Raw genomic sequence first — 17902 nt, 5'->3', positions numbered from 1 at the left:
GAAGCTCATTATTTATTTTATATTTTAAAAAATTAACCCAGTTTTGCTTGGATGTCCTAACAATTTTTGTGTCATCTGAATTTCTACTTGTCATTTTCACTGTATTTTATTAATACTTTTGAAAAGTCAAGTTTGTACAGTCAATTTTGAATAGTGTTCCATGAAAGTCTGTATATAAAAAGTGACCCCAAATGCCAAAGGAGTCTAGAAACAAAAGAACAAGACAGACATAGTTTGTCTCTAAAGGATAGTTCATTTGGGAACTTACAGACAGCGAAACATGGTCTTGGGTGGTAGCGGGACAGGTAGATCTCCATACTGATACTCCCCAGTACCAAGGGCTACATACGGTAGAGTAAAGATATATGTGGTCTGAGCAACAAAATTAAAGACAACCCTCCAGAATAGGTAACAATGCTACATGCCTCTACCCTATATTTATGTGATAACATCAAGTTTGCCTTATTCTTACATTAAGGACAGTGAAAAAATAAAGTAGAAATCAGGAAGTATTCACAGGAGTAGGGCTAATCAGAAGTCAACATGGCAGATTAACATCCAAGTTGGAGTCACTTTTATTTCTACAACTAGTTTCAAAATTTGTATTTTCACTGCTTGTAGGTCACAAAATTTATCTAAGTAATATAAATGAAATATTTTAACTCATCGTCTAGAAGAGTATTTTCATTAAAATTGTCTTTAGCAGGTAAGATATCAAAGTGGATTAACAGTGAATGGCCTGGCTGGGTGTGGTGGCTCATGCTTGTAATCCCAGCAATTTTGGAAGCCGAAGCAGGTGGATCACTTGAGGTCAGGAGTTCAAGACCAGCCTGTCCAACATGATGAAACCCCATTTCTACTAAAAATTAAAAAATTAGCTGCTGTTGTGGCATGCACCTGTAATCACTACTCAGGAGGCTGAGTCAGGAGAATCACTTGAACTCAGGAGACAAAGGTTGCAGTGAACCAAGATCGTGCCACTGAACTCCAGACTGGGTGACAGAGTGAGACTCCATTCAAAAAAAACCGAACAAAACAACAACAACAAAAAACTAATAGATTCAGCCAGAAAGAGCTTCTCCCACTGAGACAGAGGATATCATCATGCAGAGCAACACACTCTAATCTGTTCTTTGGAAATAAGGCATTGAAAGTGGAGACAAGGAGAATGAAGACCCCCAGCTGGTGAGGAAGCTGGGGACCCTGCATGGGATTGCTAAGCACTATGACCCATTCCTGACCCTAAGAAGCTCATATGTATTGGGTGAGTAACATAGGCATGGAGAGACCAAAAAGTGAACTTCTTAGATCCTGGATGTGGGAGACCCCACAACCCCCATGGATAACTTGGGCTTACAGAAAAAAAGTTCCCAGAGAGTTGGAAGAGACTGAATTTCAGCCTATGTGGAGCCCAGGTTAGGCATGGGAACAGCTATAGTAGAGAATATCCATGAGTGTACATATCTGAATTCTTGCTATGTTGCTTTAGGTGCCTTTAGCCTTTGTTATTTGCTAGACCTGGACAAAGCAGGGGTGTTGTGCTGGTAGGATGGGGTAGTCTAATCTTAGTGTCCCCCTCCCTGCCAACCTCTCTAAGAGTTCCTGCCTGGCTGCACGTGCTTGTAAAACAGCCACAGTTTGCCAGTGGCCACTGCCATAGCTCTTTCACAAGCATACTCCTCCTACTCATCAAAGTGCTTTCCCAGATGGACTCCCGCAAGCATACACCAGCTGCAGCTTTCTGGAGCCTGTGAGCGCTCACCATTAGCTTCCCTCAGCTACCTTGTTGGTGTACACATGCATGTGAACCCACCACTGACCCACTGGAGTACTTTAGTCAGCAGCCCACATTGGAGTGTTGATGACAGTAGAATGAAAAAACCTCAGCTCTTTCAGCGGAGTGGATGTTTAACATCAAGGGGCCATACAACAAAGCTGTGGGCATGGTCCAAGCCCTGAAAAGTTAGAGCATGCAGCCCAGGACTGCTGAGCATCCAAAAATGTAGCTGTATTAGTCTGTCTCATGCTGCTAATAAAGACATACCCAAGATTGGGTAATTTGTAAAGGAAAAGTTTAATGGACTCACAGTTCCACATGGCCGAGGAGGCCTCACAATCATGGAGGAACACAGGGAGGAAGAAAGGCATGGCTTATATGGTGGCAGGCAAGAGAGCGTGTGCAGGGAAACTGCCCTTCATATAACCATCAGATCTCCTGAGACTCACTCACTATCACGAGAACATCATCATTGCAGTAACCACTCCATGATTCAATTACTTCCCACCGAGTTCCTCCCACAACAGCGGGAATTATGAGTACTACAAATCAAGATGAGATTTGGGTGGGGACCGAGCAAACTACATCAGAAGCCAATCAATTAAACCCAACTTATACTACAGTCAAACCTTCAAGGGCACCAAAGAATATAAAAGCAAAAGCCCCACCCAAATGACAGCAATTTCAAAGATCAAAGGAACATCCAGCCACATAGTCAAGAAAGAATCAGCACAAGAACTCTGGCAACTATAAATATTAATGCCTTTTTGCCTCCAAATGGCTGCAATAGTTCCCCAGCAATGATTCTCAGCCGGTCTGAAATGGCTGAAATGGCAGACATAGAATTCAGAATGTGGATAGCAAGGAAGTACATGGAGATATGGGAGAAGCTTCAAATCCAATCTGAGGAAAACTGCAAAAGGATTCAATAATTGTAAGAGAACATGACCATTTTAAGATAAAAATCAAATTGAACTTCTGGAAATGAAAAACTCACTACAGAAATTTCAGAATGCTACTGGAAGCATTAAGAACAGAACAGACAAAGCTGAAGAAAGAATCTCAGAGCACAAAGACTGCTCCTTCAGTTCAATGAAAGCAGAAAAACTAAAAAAGAAAGAATTTGAAAATTGAACAAACTTCTAAGAAATATGAGACTGTATAAAGAGGCCAAACCTATGACTCATTGGCATTCCTGAAAGAGAGAGAGAGGAAACAACTTTAGAAAAGTATGGGAGGATATTGTGTATGAAAATTTCCACAAGACTGCTATAAAAGTTGACATGCAAAGTCAGGAAATTCAGAGAAACCCTGCAAGATACTACTATACAAGACAACAATCCACAAGATACATAATTATTAAATTCTCCAAAGTCAATATAAAAGAAAAAGTCTTAAAGGCAGCTAAAGAGAAGGGCAAATCATGTATAAAGGGAATCCCATCAGGCTAACAGCACACCTTTTGGAAGAAGCATTACAAGCCAGAAGAGATTATGGGCTTGTTTTCAGAATCCTAAAAAAAAATAAACTCCTGCCAAGAATTTCATATCCAGACAAATGAGGCTTCATAAGGTAAGGAGAAATGAAATCATTTTCAGAAAAGAAAATACTAAGGAAATCCATTACCACCAGAACTGCCTTATAAGAGGTCCTTCAGGTAGCCATAAACATGTAAACAAAAGACCATTAATTGATAGCTCAAAAACATACTTAAGTACATAGCCCACTGACACTATAAAGCTACTATACAACCTAGTGTACATAATAACAAGCTAAGAACACAATGGCAGAGTCAAATCCTCACATATCTGTATTAACCTTGAATGTAAATAGGAAAAATGCCCCACCTAAAAGGCACACAGTGGCAAGTTGAATAAAGAAGCAAGACCCAACTTTCTGCTGTCTTCAAGAGATCCATCTCCCATGAAATGACATGCATAGGCTCAAAGTAAAAGGACAAAGAAAGATCTAACAAGCAAACAGAACACCAAAAAGAACAAGCATTGCTATTCTATTTAAGACAACTTAGACTTTAAACCAACAATTATCAAATAGGACAAAGAAGGGCATTCCATAATGATAAAAGGTTCAACATAAGAAGATCCAACTATCCTAAATATATATGCACCCACCACTGGGGCACCCAGATTCAGAAAGCAAGTTCTTTGAGACCTATGAAGAGACTTAGATAACCACACAATAATAGTGGGAGACTTCAACACACCATTAACAGGGTTAGACAGATCATCAAGACAGAAAACTAACAAAGATATTTGGGATCAAAAATTAACACTTGACCAAACTGACTGGCTTTGACAAAATACTCCATGCACCCTCAACAAAACATACATTCTTCCTATCTGCACACAGCAAACACTCTAAGATCTACCATATACTGGTGATAAAACAATTCTCAACAAATCCAAACAAAACTGAAATCATATCAACCACACTCTCAGACCACAGCAATAAAAATAGACACTGAGTCTGGGTGCAGTGGCTCACGTCTGTAATCACAGCACTTTGGGAGGCTGAGGTGGATGGATCACGAGGTCAGGAGTTCAAGGCCAGCCTAGCCAAGATGATGAAACCCCATCTCTATTAAAATACAAAAAAAATAGGCGGGTGTGGTAGCAGGTGCCTGTAATCCCAGCTACTTGGGAGGCTGAGGCAGAGAATTGCTTGAACCTGGGAGGCAGAGGTTGCAGTGAGCTGAGATTGACCACTGCACTCCAGCCTCAGCAACAGAGAGAGACTCTGTCTCAAAAAAAAAAAAAAGAAAGAAAGAAACCAATACCAAGATCTCTCAAAATCATACAATGACATGGAAATTTAAAAACTGTATCCTGAATGATTTTTGGATAAAGAATGACATTAAGGCAGAAATAAAAAAATTGTAACTAATAAAAATGCACAATGTAAGTAAATCTCTGGGACACAGCTAAAGTACTATTAAGAGGAAAGTTTATAGTACTAAATGCCTACATCAAGAAATTAGAAAGACTGCAAATTAACAACCTAACATCATACTTAGAGGTGCTAGAAAAACAAGACCAAACCAATCCCAAAGCTAGAAGAAGATAACTAAAATTTGAGCTAAGTTAAAACTGAAAAGCAAAAATCCATTCAAAAGATTAATAAAACCAAAAGTTTGGTTTTCTGCAAGAATGAACAAGCTTGACAAACCACCAGCTAGATAAATAAAATAAAAAAGGGGGAAGATCCAAATAAGCACAATCAGCAATGACAAAGGGGACATTACTACTGACCACACAGAAATACAAAAAAAAAAAAAAAAAAAAATCCTCAGAGACACAAGAAAACAAAACCTAGAAAAAAAATGGATAAATTCCTGGAAACATACAACCTCCCAGGATTGAACCAGTAAGAAGTTAAAATCCTGGAATGGCATAAACCCGGGAGGTGGAGCTTGCAGTGAGCTGAGATCATGCCACTGCACTCCAGCCTGGGCGACAGAGTGGGACTCCATCTCAAAAAAAAAAAAAAAAAAAAAAAAAGAAGTTAAAATCCTGAACACACCAATAATGAATTCCAAAATTGAATCAGTTAAAAAAAAAAAAAAACCCTACCAACTAGAATAAACTGTGGACTAGACAGATTCACAGCCAAATTCTACCACATGTATTCAGAAAAGCTGGTTCCAATCCTATTGACATTATTCCAAGAAATCAAGGAGAAGAGACTCTTTCCTAGCTTATTCTGTGTGACCAGCATTATTGTAATACCAACATCTGGCAGAGACCTAACAAAAAAAGAAAACTGCAGGCCAATATTCATGATGAACAAAGACAAAATAATTCTGAACAAAATACCAGGAAATCGAATCCAGCAGCACATCAAAATGCTAATCCACTACTATCAGGTAGGCTTTATTCCTGGAATGCAAGGTTGGTTCAATATATGCAAATCAATAAATGTGATTCATCACATAAACACAACTAAAAGCAAAAACCACATAATCATCTCAATAGATGCAGAAAAGCCTTTCAATAAAATTCAACATCACTTTATGTTGAAAATCTTTAATAAATTAGGCTCTGAAAGAACATACATCAAAATAATAAGAGATATCTATGACAAACCCACAGCCAACATCTTATTGAATGGGCAAAAACTGAAAGGCTTCTCCTTAACAATTGGAAAAAAAGACGAATGCTCACTGTCAGCACTTCTAATCAACAAGTATTAAAGTCCTAGTGAGAGTAATTAGTCAAGGTAAAGAAATAAAAGGCATCCAAATAGGAAAAGAGAAAGTTGAACTTTCTGCTTACTAATAATAATTTTATACCTGGAAAACCCCATAGTCTGCCCAAAGAATCCTAGAAGTAATAAACAACTTCAGTAAATTTCCAGGATATAAAATCAATGTGCAAAAAATACTACCATTTCTGTACACCAATAATATCTAAGCTGAGAGTCAAATCAAGAATGCAAACCCATTCACTATAGCAACAAAAATAATAAAATACCGAGGAATACATCTCGGTAGGTGAAAGATCTCTACAATGAAAATTATGATGCACTGCTGCAAGAAATCAGATATGACACAAACAAATGAAAAACATTTCATGCTCATGAATAGGAAGAAATAATATTGTTAAAATGACCCTTGAGCCCAAAGCAATTTACACATTCAAAGTTATTCCTATCAAACTCCCAATTACATTATTTACAGTACAGAAAAAAACTATTTTCAAATTCATATGAAACCAAAAATGAGTCCAAATAGCTAAAGGAATCCTAAGCAAAAAGAACAAAGCCAAAGACATGACACTACCTTACCTCAAACTATATCACAAGGCTACAGAAACCAAAACAACATGGTACTAGTACAAAAACAGAGACATAGACCAATGGAACAAGCCAGAGGACCCAGAAATAAAGCCCCACGTCTACAACCATCTGACTTTGGACAAAAACAACACGTATTGGGAAAAGGACTTCTTAATAAATGGTGCTGGGATGACTGGCTAGCCATATGCAGAAGATTGAAACTGAACCATACACAAAATATGTACCATAAACAAAATATAAACCATACAAAAAAATCAACTCTACTCACTGGCTTGAGGTGTCCTAAAAACATAGGGAGAGAAAAAAATCAATTTGAGATGGAATAAAACTTATATGTAAGGCTCAAAACTACAAAAACCCTAACAGAAAACTTAAGAAATATAATTCTGGATATTGGCCTAGGAAAAGATTAGTGATGAAGTCCCCAAAAGCAATTGCAACAAAAGCAAAAATAGAAAAGTGGGACTTAATTAAACTAAAGAACTTCTGCATAGCAAAAGAAACTATCACCAGAGTTAATCGACAACCTACAGGACAGGAGAAAATATTTGCAAAGTATGCATTTGACAAAGGTCTAATACTGAGACTCAATTAGGAACTGAAGCAAATCAATGAGCAAAAAACAAACAATCCCATTTATGAATGGGCAAAGGACTTGAACAGACACTTCTTAAAAGAAGACATTCCTGCATCCAACAAGTATGTGAAAAGATTCTCAACATCCCTAATCATTTGATATATGCAAATCAAAACCAAAATGAAATATAATCTCACACCAGTCAGAATGCCTATTATTAAAATGTCAGAAAATTACAAATGTTGATGTTGTTGTGGAGAAAAGGAATGCTTATACACTGACAATAATAATGTATATTAGTTCAGCCACTGTGGAAAGCAGTTTGGAGATTTCTCAAACAAGTTAGAGCAGAACTACATTTTGACCCAGCAATCCTATTACCAAGTATATACCCAAACGAATATAAATTGTTGTTTTAGGCCATTCATGTGTTGCTATAAACACCTGAGACTGGGTAATTTATATAGAAAATAGGTTTTATTTTATAAAGAATTTAGAAAGAAATTCTGGGTAATTTATAAAGAAAATAGGCGTATTGGTTCATGCTTTTGCAGGCTGTACAAGCATGGCACTAGCATCTTCTTGGCTTCTAGGAAGACCTCAGTGAGATTTTACTCATGGCAGAAGGCAAAGTGAGAACAGACTCCTAACATGGCAAAAGTAGGAACAAAAGAGAGAGAATGGGAGGCACCTAACACTATTAAACAACCTGATCTTGTGTGAACTCACTCATCATTAAGGAGATTCCATTAAGACATTCTTGCGGGATCTACCTCATCAATGATCCAAACACCTTCCACCACACCCTACCTCTAACACGAGATTACATTTTAACATGATATTTGATGGGGATAAAGATACAAACCATATCAATTGTTCTACCAAAAAGACACGTGCACTCATATTGCAGTGAACTAGGGAATACTGTAATGAACTCAGTCTCATTGCAGCTCTATTCACAATACTAAAGACATGAATTCGACCTAGATGCCCAACAACAGTGGACTGTGTAAATAAAATGTGGTACATATACATCATAAAATACTACAGAGCCGTAATAAGAATGAAATCATGCCATTTGCAGAAACATGGATATAGCTGGAGGCTTTATGCTAAATTAAATTAAAGCAGGAACAGAATACCAAATACTGTATTTTTTCACTTGTATGTGAGAGGTAAAGGTGGAGTACTTATAGACACCAAAAGAGGAATAGTAGAGACCGAGGAGAGTGTAAAAACTATCTATCCGGTACTGTGTTACTAACTCAAATCACTTATACACCAAACCCCAGCAACATGCACTTTACCCATGTAACAAGCCTGCACATGTACTCCCATATCTAAAATAAAAGTAGAAAAAGAAATACAAAAGAAAAGAAATGAGACCTTATCCCCCATACTTCATTCATAATGAAGAGAATATGAATGAATGAGGCTGATGCAGATTCAGCAAAACTGAGTTCTGGTCCTGGGTCATTCACTAGATGAGTGTAGTTAGTTTGTTTTCACATTGCTATAAAAAAATTACCCAAGAGTGGGTAATTTATAAAGAAAAGAGGTTTAATTGACTGGCAGTTCTGCAGGCTATACAGGAAGCACGACTCGGGAGACCTCGGGAGACTTATAACCATGGCAGAAGGTGAAGGGTAGGCAGGCATGTCTTACTTGGCTGGAGAAGGAGGAAGAGAGTGGAGGGGGAGATGCTACATACTTTGTAACAGTTAGATATCGAGAGACCTCACTATCACAATAACAGCAAGGGGGAAATCCACCACCATGATCCGATCACCTGCTACCTGGCCCTTCCTCCAATACTGGGGATGAAAATTCCACATGAGATTTGGATGGGGACACAAAACCAAACCATATCAGTGAGAAAACCTGAAAAAGCAATGCTAGTAATCTTTCAAAGTAGGCCTTTTACAGAATGCCCCTTAAAAATATATACATAGTGTACACAAGGTCTAGGCTCAGTATCAATTAGTACAGAATTATTAACAAGACTCAGTAAACCTTATCTTCTTCATATGTAAAACCAAAGCCCTTTTGAGCTCTAACCTTTCATTACTTTGTGTAATAAAACAGCATCTACATACAGGCATCTACATTTCCCCATGGAAAAATACAAATATATATTCATTTTAGTGTGCCTTTGGGAAAATAGAGATATCAAAGTGGGATAACTTAAACAACAGATTACATAAATATTTTGAAGTATATTTCATCAGTTACTCTTAGTTGTTTGGATTTTTATATATAAAAATTAAAATGCACTACATGAATAATTTTATGTCTTCAGAGTAAAATGCATATTTTTTCAGAGAAATTACTATTTGACCTTATCAATTGTTCACAGAACAAATGTTGTTATGTTTTACTAATGCAATAAGAATGTGTGTTGCATTTAAACTGGTTTATTGAGGCACATTTGATAAACAATAAACTGCACAAGTTTATGTACACAATATGATCAGTTGTACCAGATGTACAAACCTGTGAAAGTAACAAAACGATCAAGATAATGAGCATATCTATCATCCCCAAGTTGTTTTGTAGCACTTTCAAATCTCTCTCTCCTACCACATCCCATTTTCCCCATGCCCAGAAAAATACTGATCATCTTTATTTTATTTTGTGTTAGTTTGAATTTTCTAGATTTTGTGTGTGTGTGTCTGTGTGTGTGTGGTGTGGGTGTGTACGTTTAATAAACGGGATCATAAAACACATGGTCTTTTGTTTCTGGCTTTTTTCATATAGACAAATAATTTTGAGAATCATTTATATTGTTCATAGCAATAGTTCATTTCTATTGTTGGTAGCTGTTATAGTGGCTATTGTAATATCACACAAAAAGTAAATTTTAGAGCAGAGCATTTTACCTAAAATAAATAGGATCTTTTTATAGTAATAAGGGAGCTGATTCATCAAGAGGCCATAACAATCTGAAACATTTCTGTATCTGATAATGAACTTCAAGTAAAATAAGGAAAAAGCGATAGAATTACAAGGAGAACTAGAAAAGTTCTTTATTATAGTTGCAGATATTAACACCACTCTGAATAGTAGATAGAACTATGAGACAGGAAATTAGTAAGGATATTGAACACATAAGTAGCATTATTAACCACAGTGACGTAATTTACATTCATAGAACACTCAATCTAACGGCAGCAAAAAACACATTCTTTGCTAGTTTCTATGGAACATTTGGCAAGATAGATTGTATTCTGACTATTGAAATGTATTCAAGTCCTACAAAGTATGCTCTTTGAACATAATTTGTTTATTCACTCACCTATTAATGTGCAATTGAAAATAATACATGTTTCTCAATTTATAAGAGATAGAATATTTTAGGATCTGAATATTGTTAAATAATTTGAAATCCTCAAGAAACATGGATTACTATAAATGTGTATGTTTCAATCAGTGAAACATGTATATTTCAAACACATTATAAATGCATATATTTTAATCAGTATGCATGCTTCAAACACACATTCAATAATATGTGTATTCCAACGCACATATTATAAATACACATATTTCAAATACATTGAAATATGTGTGTTTCAATCAGAAATATATATACGCTTATATATATTTCAATTAACAAAAAATAGCTTTTTATCAATTGTAGGAGACATAACAGAAACTGTAAACAAGGTAGCCATTTCTCTTAAGCATGATTGTCTTTTATTTAAAATTAATTTATTTTCTACCTTTTTGGCTGAAGAATTAAGTTTTGAAAGTTTCTGATCATTTTGGTGTGAAAACAAGGTAGGTGATTATCTAAATCAATTTTATTTGAGGTTAAGGAATTCTCTCTAAATCACAATGCCCAAAAATATATTCTATAAAATTTTTTCTTATATTTTTAGACTGTGCATACTTTATTTTTTACACTTAAATATACAGTAATTAAGCATACTCTTACAACGGTATAGCCGATTGTTGTAATGTTTCTTTATTGCAAAGTCTGAGGAGTGTAACTCAAGGTTTAGTTTATCTGGGAACCCAGACTAACACAAATTTTGGTACCAAGAAAGGTTCTAAAGGAAAATAATTTTGAGAATGAGTTTTAAAATTTATACTGGGGTTGCCAGAATAGGCTTTCTAATCTAATTAGATTTAAAGATACAAATGTCTCTATTTCCAGTAATGTAAAGAGCACTGATAGTCCATGTCGTGAACTCTTTATAGACGTATGAAAACTGTCTGTAATATATACTACTAATCAACCAAATACAAAAAGTAAGGAGATGGATGACTGTATATGACATCCTCAAATATTTTTGGAAAACTAACAAATATAATAACATGGGTTAGTTCTTTCCAATGTCACTGGACAAAGTAGGGGAATAAAAGATGAGCTCAGACATTTGAGTTCTCAGCTCAAGCGTCATGTAAACAACTTAAGATATTCAACGTATACCCAGAAGGAGAATCTTATTTCCTGTAGTCACAGGGCTGAAATTGCTGAATATCAGACTCAAAACCTCATCCTGTGACTGGCTGAAGTACAATGCAAGTCAAGGGCCCAGTCTTGCATTTTGTCTCTTCTTAAAGTTAGGGCTATTATGGTGGGAAAGACTGAGTGAAAGCCATTATCACTGCCTTTACCTAGGAAAATAGTAAGTCACAAGCAATATCATATTCCTGGAAGAACTGTAGAGTATTGTGCCACCATCAAGGATTTAAAGGTTGCAGGGGCAATAATTCCCACATTATTTTTCAACTCACGTGTTTGACTTTTGCAGAAGACCCCTGAATCTTGAAGAATGACAGCAGATTATCATAAGCTTAATCAGGTGGTAACTCAAATTGTGGATGCCATTGGAGTTTTTATTTCATTGCTTGGGCAAATTAACACATCCCTTGATATGTGATATGCAGTTATTGATATAGCAAATGCCCTTTTCTCCAACACTGTCTATCCACCAGACGTATTTCATTTTCAGCTAGCAAAGCCAGAACTTTACCTTCACTTTCTTACCTCGGGGTATATAAACTCTCCAGCTCTATATCATAATTTGGCTTGCAGGGATCTTCATCCTCTTTTCCTTCTGCAAGATATCACACAGACCCATTACATTGATGACATTTTACTAATTGGATCTAGTGAAAGAAGTAGCCACTCTTCAGACTCATTGATAAGAATTTTACATGTTAAAAGATGAGAAATAAATGTTACTAAAGTCCAGAATTCTGTATCTAACAAATTTGTTGGACGTCCACTGGGAGGAGTAATGTTAAGGTATATCTCAAAGTGATGAATGAGTTGTTGCACCTGGTTTCTCCCACAACAAATAAACAGGCACAATGCCTAGTGGGCTTCCTTAGATTGTGAGTGCAATACATTCCACAGTTTAGTATGTTACTTCAGCCCATTTAAATAGGGCCCCAAAAAGCTGCTAGTTTTTTGTAGGGCTTAGAACAAAAGAAAGACAGGTCCAGGCTCTGGGCAAGCTGTTCGGCCACATGGGACATATGATCCAGCAGATTCAACAGTACTTGAAATGTCAGTGGCAGATAGGGATATTTTTTGGAGACTTTGGCAGGACTCTATAAGAGAGTCACAGCGTGAGCTTTTAGGATTTTAGAGCAAGACCCTGGCATTATCTGAAGATAGCTATTCTTGTATCAAGAAACAGCTTTTGGCCCAAAACTGGGTCTTAGTAGAGGCTTAATACTCACCCATGGGCAACCAATGGGTAAGTATCAGTAGGGGTTTCCTCTAGAGGACCCCAACTAATACAGTGACTGACTTCAACACACCAGGAAGGTAGAGAAAAAAAGACATAAAATCAACCCAAGTCAATTCAAAGAATTACCAGATAAAATAAAGTGTGATTGTCTTAGTCATTATATTTTGCAGTGGTTTGTTACATAGACCGTGGAGGGCAAAATAATGGTACCCCAAAGGATGTCCTATTTACTGAAAGCTGCAAATATATCATCTTACATGGAATGAAATGACTTTTTAGGCCAGGGGTGGTGGCCCACGCCTGTGGTCCCAGCACTTTGGGAAGCCGAGGCGGGTGGGTTATCTGAGGTCAGGAGTTTGAGACCAGCCTGGCCAACATGGTGAAACCCTATCTCTAGTAGAGATACAAAAATTAGCTGGGCATGATGGTGCACACCTGTAGTACCAGCTACTTGGGAGGCTGAGCCAGGAGAATCATTTGAGCCTGGGAGGCAGAGGCTGCAGTGGGCTGAGATTACGTCACTGCAATCCAGTCTGGGCTACGGAACAAGACTCCATGTTAAAAAACAAACAAACAAACAAACAAACACCCACCACCACCACCACGACCAGAAAAACACTTTGTAGATGTAACTAAGGACAAGACAGGGGGAGATTATGAGATTATGCTGGACTATCAAGGTAGATCCAATGTAATCACAAAGCTCCTAAAAAGAAAATAAGGAGTCAGGGAGTCTGAGTCAGAGAAGGAGGTGTGTTGATGAAAGCAAGGCTCAGAGTAATGCAATTGCTGGCCTGGAAGATGGAAGAGGATCATAAGTCAAAGAATGTAGGCAGACTCTAGAAGCCTTTAAAGTAATGTAATACTGCTGACATTATGATTTTAGCCCAGTGAAGTCCATATCAGAGGGTGACTTCTAGAACTGTAAAATAATACATTTGTGGTCTTTTTAAAGCCATTAACTTCATTGTAATTTCTTACAGTAGCAAGAGGAAACTAACACACAGACATACATAAGTGGAACCGAAACTGGTAACTGCAAGTAGGCTCTTATTATAACAAAACGATATAACTTCTGTCATCAGCTTTGTTATTGTGTGGGAGATAAAGGTCTAAGTGGAGGAAAGAAGACTGTTAGTGAAGTCTCTTAGAGCAGTGAGAAAATTGCTGTTAGGGACTGGAGACAAAGAAAACCATGTTTGCAGATATTTGGGAAAATTGTTGCCTATGATAAATTGGAAAACAGAAAATGTACCTAATGAGTTTGTGAATGTGACTATGGAGATTTCAAGGCAGCATATTGAAAGTGCTAATTGTCTCTTTTTTCTTCTCAAGTATGATAGGGTGTTGCAAGAGACATATGTGCTAAAGAGATATATGCTCAATTTTCAAGCAGCATTCAGAGGATTATTTCTTACAAAAGACTTGTTCTCTCTTTCCCACACTTTCTAGCTGTCAAAAGTTTCTCAAAAGTAATAAATGTCATAGAGGCAAAGATCAAAGTCTAGGTATTGTCAGTAAAACATAGTTTGGGGGTTAAAAAAACAAATCAAGGGTGTCCTTTGTTAGATCACATGGGAATGTAAGGCAGTGACTTATAGGCTTTTATAACTGGATAAATGGGCTTTTAAAAATTTTAAGGGAATCATACAATAAGATCCCCCTTTGCAGCCCCACATAGAGAGGGACTATCTTGAAAACATTCCAAAGAGTGGTTCTTATCTAATGTAGTAGGCTATAATTTGATACATTTATATATACATATATATAAATATGAATATATACTTATACATATATATTTATATATGTATATATGTGTGTCGATCTATCTATCTAGAACTCACACTATTTTTAAAAAGTTGTATCAGCTTGAACTTAGTGGGACTTAAGAAGTCTAAATGAAAATAGATTTCTAGGCAGTAAATATATCTGGCCAAGAAACAAGCCAAGAAATTTACCCAGCTATAATCACCTACTCTTTCCTACAGAAAAGTAGGAATACCTCAAAGAGTGACCCTAACAATACGAAGAACAATAGATATAGTTATCTTACCCTTGGAATGGAATCAAACCCTAATTAAGGAAAATTCCCTATGCTGATGGTGGGGGACAGTGGGTGATGGAATTGGTAATTTTTTTTTCTGACTGGATCTCAAAATTTCTACAGACACATAACTGTCAAACGTCTCCAATTCCTTCCCTATTATTTGAATTGTAGTGTCTATTGTTATATCCTGCTCCTGCCTTATAATTATCTGTAGAGTTTTCTGGAAGGAGTTACATTATCTTTTTAGTGGACAGAACTCTGCACTGAAGAATTGAACCCAGGTGTAATCCCTGAGATGCTATGATCACCTGGGATTAATTTAGTTGAATAAATTCTAAAATTCAAATCTTATCATGATAACACAATAATATACATTGAAAGTTTCAGGAAGGGTTTGAGTGAGTTTAGCATGTGGAAAAGATGTGAAACATTAGGAGACACAAGGAATATTGAGCTACATTGTAACATTGTGCTCAGTGCATTATGCCCTTGTTTACACCCTCTATGCAAACACGTTGACTATGTGCTTATCCATATGATTTAATGCGACTGACTGAACATCACAAGCATGATGCAAATAGAGGCTTGGGGAGCATTTGCATATTGGGACTTCCATTTAGAAGGTTGCCTTTTAGAAGCTGGTAGCCACATAAGGGAGCTCAGCTACATCATATGTTGCAAAATAATTGCCAAATTTATTTGAATCAATATGTGAAATCATAAAAAATAATATATTGTTAATGTTTTAAGTCACTACTACATTTCAATTTGTTATTCAGTAATAAGTTACTGTCTAACATAACTTACTCTGAGAATCAATGTTGAAATATGTTGGATACAAAGATACTCATGGCTACTATTAATTGGTATTTTCTGTGTGGTAGACATTGCATGAAGAACTTCATAAATACGATCTCAATAAATCTTTAAATCATCTCTTGAAGATGAATATTATTTACTTTAGGATAACAATTTTATACATGAGGAAATAAAGGTGTAAATTTGTATCTAAATTTATCACATTCAGAGCTAGTAATAGGTGATACAATTGGGACGCGAACCTAGGTTTATTCTAATTCCAATATCTCGGTTCTCATCTGTTTTTCAATATTACTCCAAGGATCCCAGTTTTGCATCCTGGTTGCAAAGACATAGGAAATTCTTTTCTCTTCTTTTTTTCTGGTGAGTAAACGTGTGGATCTCTTGGTTTCTGAATTGGTGAAAATTTTATTTATGCTTTTCAGAGAGTACTTCCCTTATAATTAGTAGGGGACCTTCACATAGTCAAACCTAGTGCTAAAGCTTCCTCAAACAGCATTGAATAAACCCTGGATGTGTGTTGCATCCCCTCTGTGGGTTCAGTCTGTGTCCTTGCTTACAAATGAGATGCCTATTTCCTTCTCTTCAGCCAATGCTTCCCAATACAAAGAAAATTGCAACTTCCTTCAAAAACTCTGTTTTCAAAAATGACTCTTCCAAGATAATTGGTAATTGCTTCATCTCCAGATGTGATGGTATACAAATGTTTTGGACTGATTTTGGTAAATATCCTTTTCTTTATATATCTCAAACTTCTCAGGCCAGTTTCTGACACTGGTCATGATTGAGATAGATGAAAGAAAGATGAGAGAAGTAGGAAGCGTGGAAATTGGAGGTGGAATTGGAAAGGTTGATGTGAACTAAAATAATCAAGTTAATCTTGTTTCCCAAATACAAAGACATTTAAATACTAGAAATATCTGACTTTATAGCCCATATATTAATAAAAATCTAAATTAAAGACTAAATTAAAGTGTAATACATTTTATATTATTATAGTGGCCACTCTACCAAAAAATAAAATGCAAAAGGCCATCTATCTGTGGAAGATGTTAAGTTATCCAGAAAAGTTAAAATACACAAACGTATGCGTTCTATTAAAGAAAAAGTTTATGCCAAAGACAAGTACATATATGACACCTCATATAAAATATAAAATAATATTTATATTTTGAGAACATTTTAATTTGTGTATTAAAAACTCATGTTAAAAAAGAAATTTAAAATGCTGAGGTCATATATGACATGAAACATAGTAGAAGTATGTTCATTATTTAATGTATAACAAAGAGAATTTGTATTTAGGCAATGCCTTGCTTTAGAAAAAAGTAGAAGAAATTCTCTAAAATATTATCAGGGTTACCTGCACAATTTCCAAAATACATCGGAGACTTAATTTTGGCTTCTTTCATGAGGCATAGTTTGCATTTTATTTTAATTGTCTTTATAATAAACATAGAATACTGAAATACCAAGCACAATATATATCTTTTTCTTCACTTTTCAAAGTGTTTGATGTTATTTTTCTTCTATGTGTGTATGTATTTTGAGGTATTTGTAAAGCTTACATTGAAAATTGCCCCCTTGTGAAAAGTTGGCACTCAGATTTTTAGTTTTTAAGGAGTCACACTTATACTAGTTTTAAAAAATGAAAACTACTTATGAAATCATGTGTGAAATGATTAGCTTTGAAACAGAAGTTAATATTAGACTATCATTCAACATGTTTCAATAATGTTTATACTTTCTTTTAAAGAATGGTTGTTTGCTGTTAACTTGTGTCAATGCTCTGGTTCCACAGTTGCTTACATTTTGACTGGTTTGTTCCAAACTTATTTTTCCGTCAAGTCTTTTTATTATTAAGTGCATTATTTTGCAGAATATGATGCTGTTGGGGAATGCATACATTGCGTTAAAGCATAACTGGCTACATTTAGTTGGTTGCCTAGCATTTATAAATTGATCAACACAATTTGGTAAATGAAAAAATAAAGTGTCTCCAATCCATTGGACCTCAAATTTTAGCGTGCATCAGAATCATCAGAAATTCTTATTGAAACACAAATTACCATGGCTCTGTCCTACAACGTTCTGATTTATCGAGTCTCTGGTGAGGTCTAGAAATTTACAATTCGAACAAGTTCCCAGGTAATGCTGCT

Source organism: Pongo abelii, chromosome 22, assembly GCF_028885655.2.
Source record: "Pongo abelii isolate AG06213 chromosome 22, NHGRI_mPonAbe1-v2.0_pri, whole genome shotgun sequence".
Classification (NCBI taxonomy): Eukaryota; Metazoa; Chordata; class Mammalia; order Primates; family Hominidae; genus Pongo; species Pongo abelii.
The sequence above is the reverse complement of the archived record's forward strand: the minus strand, read 5'-3'. Positions refer to the sequence as shown.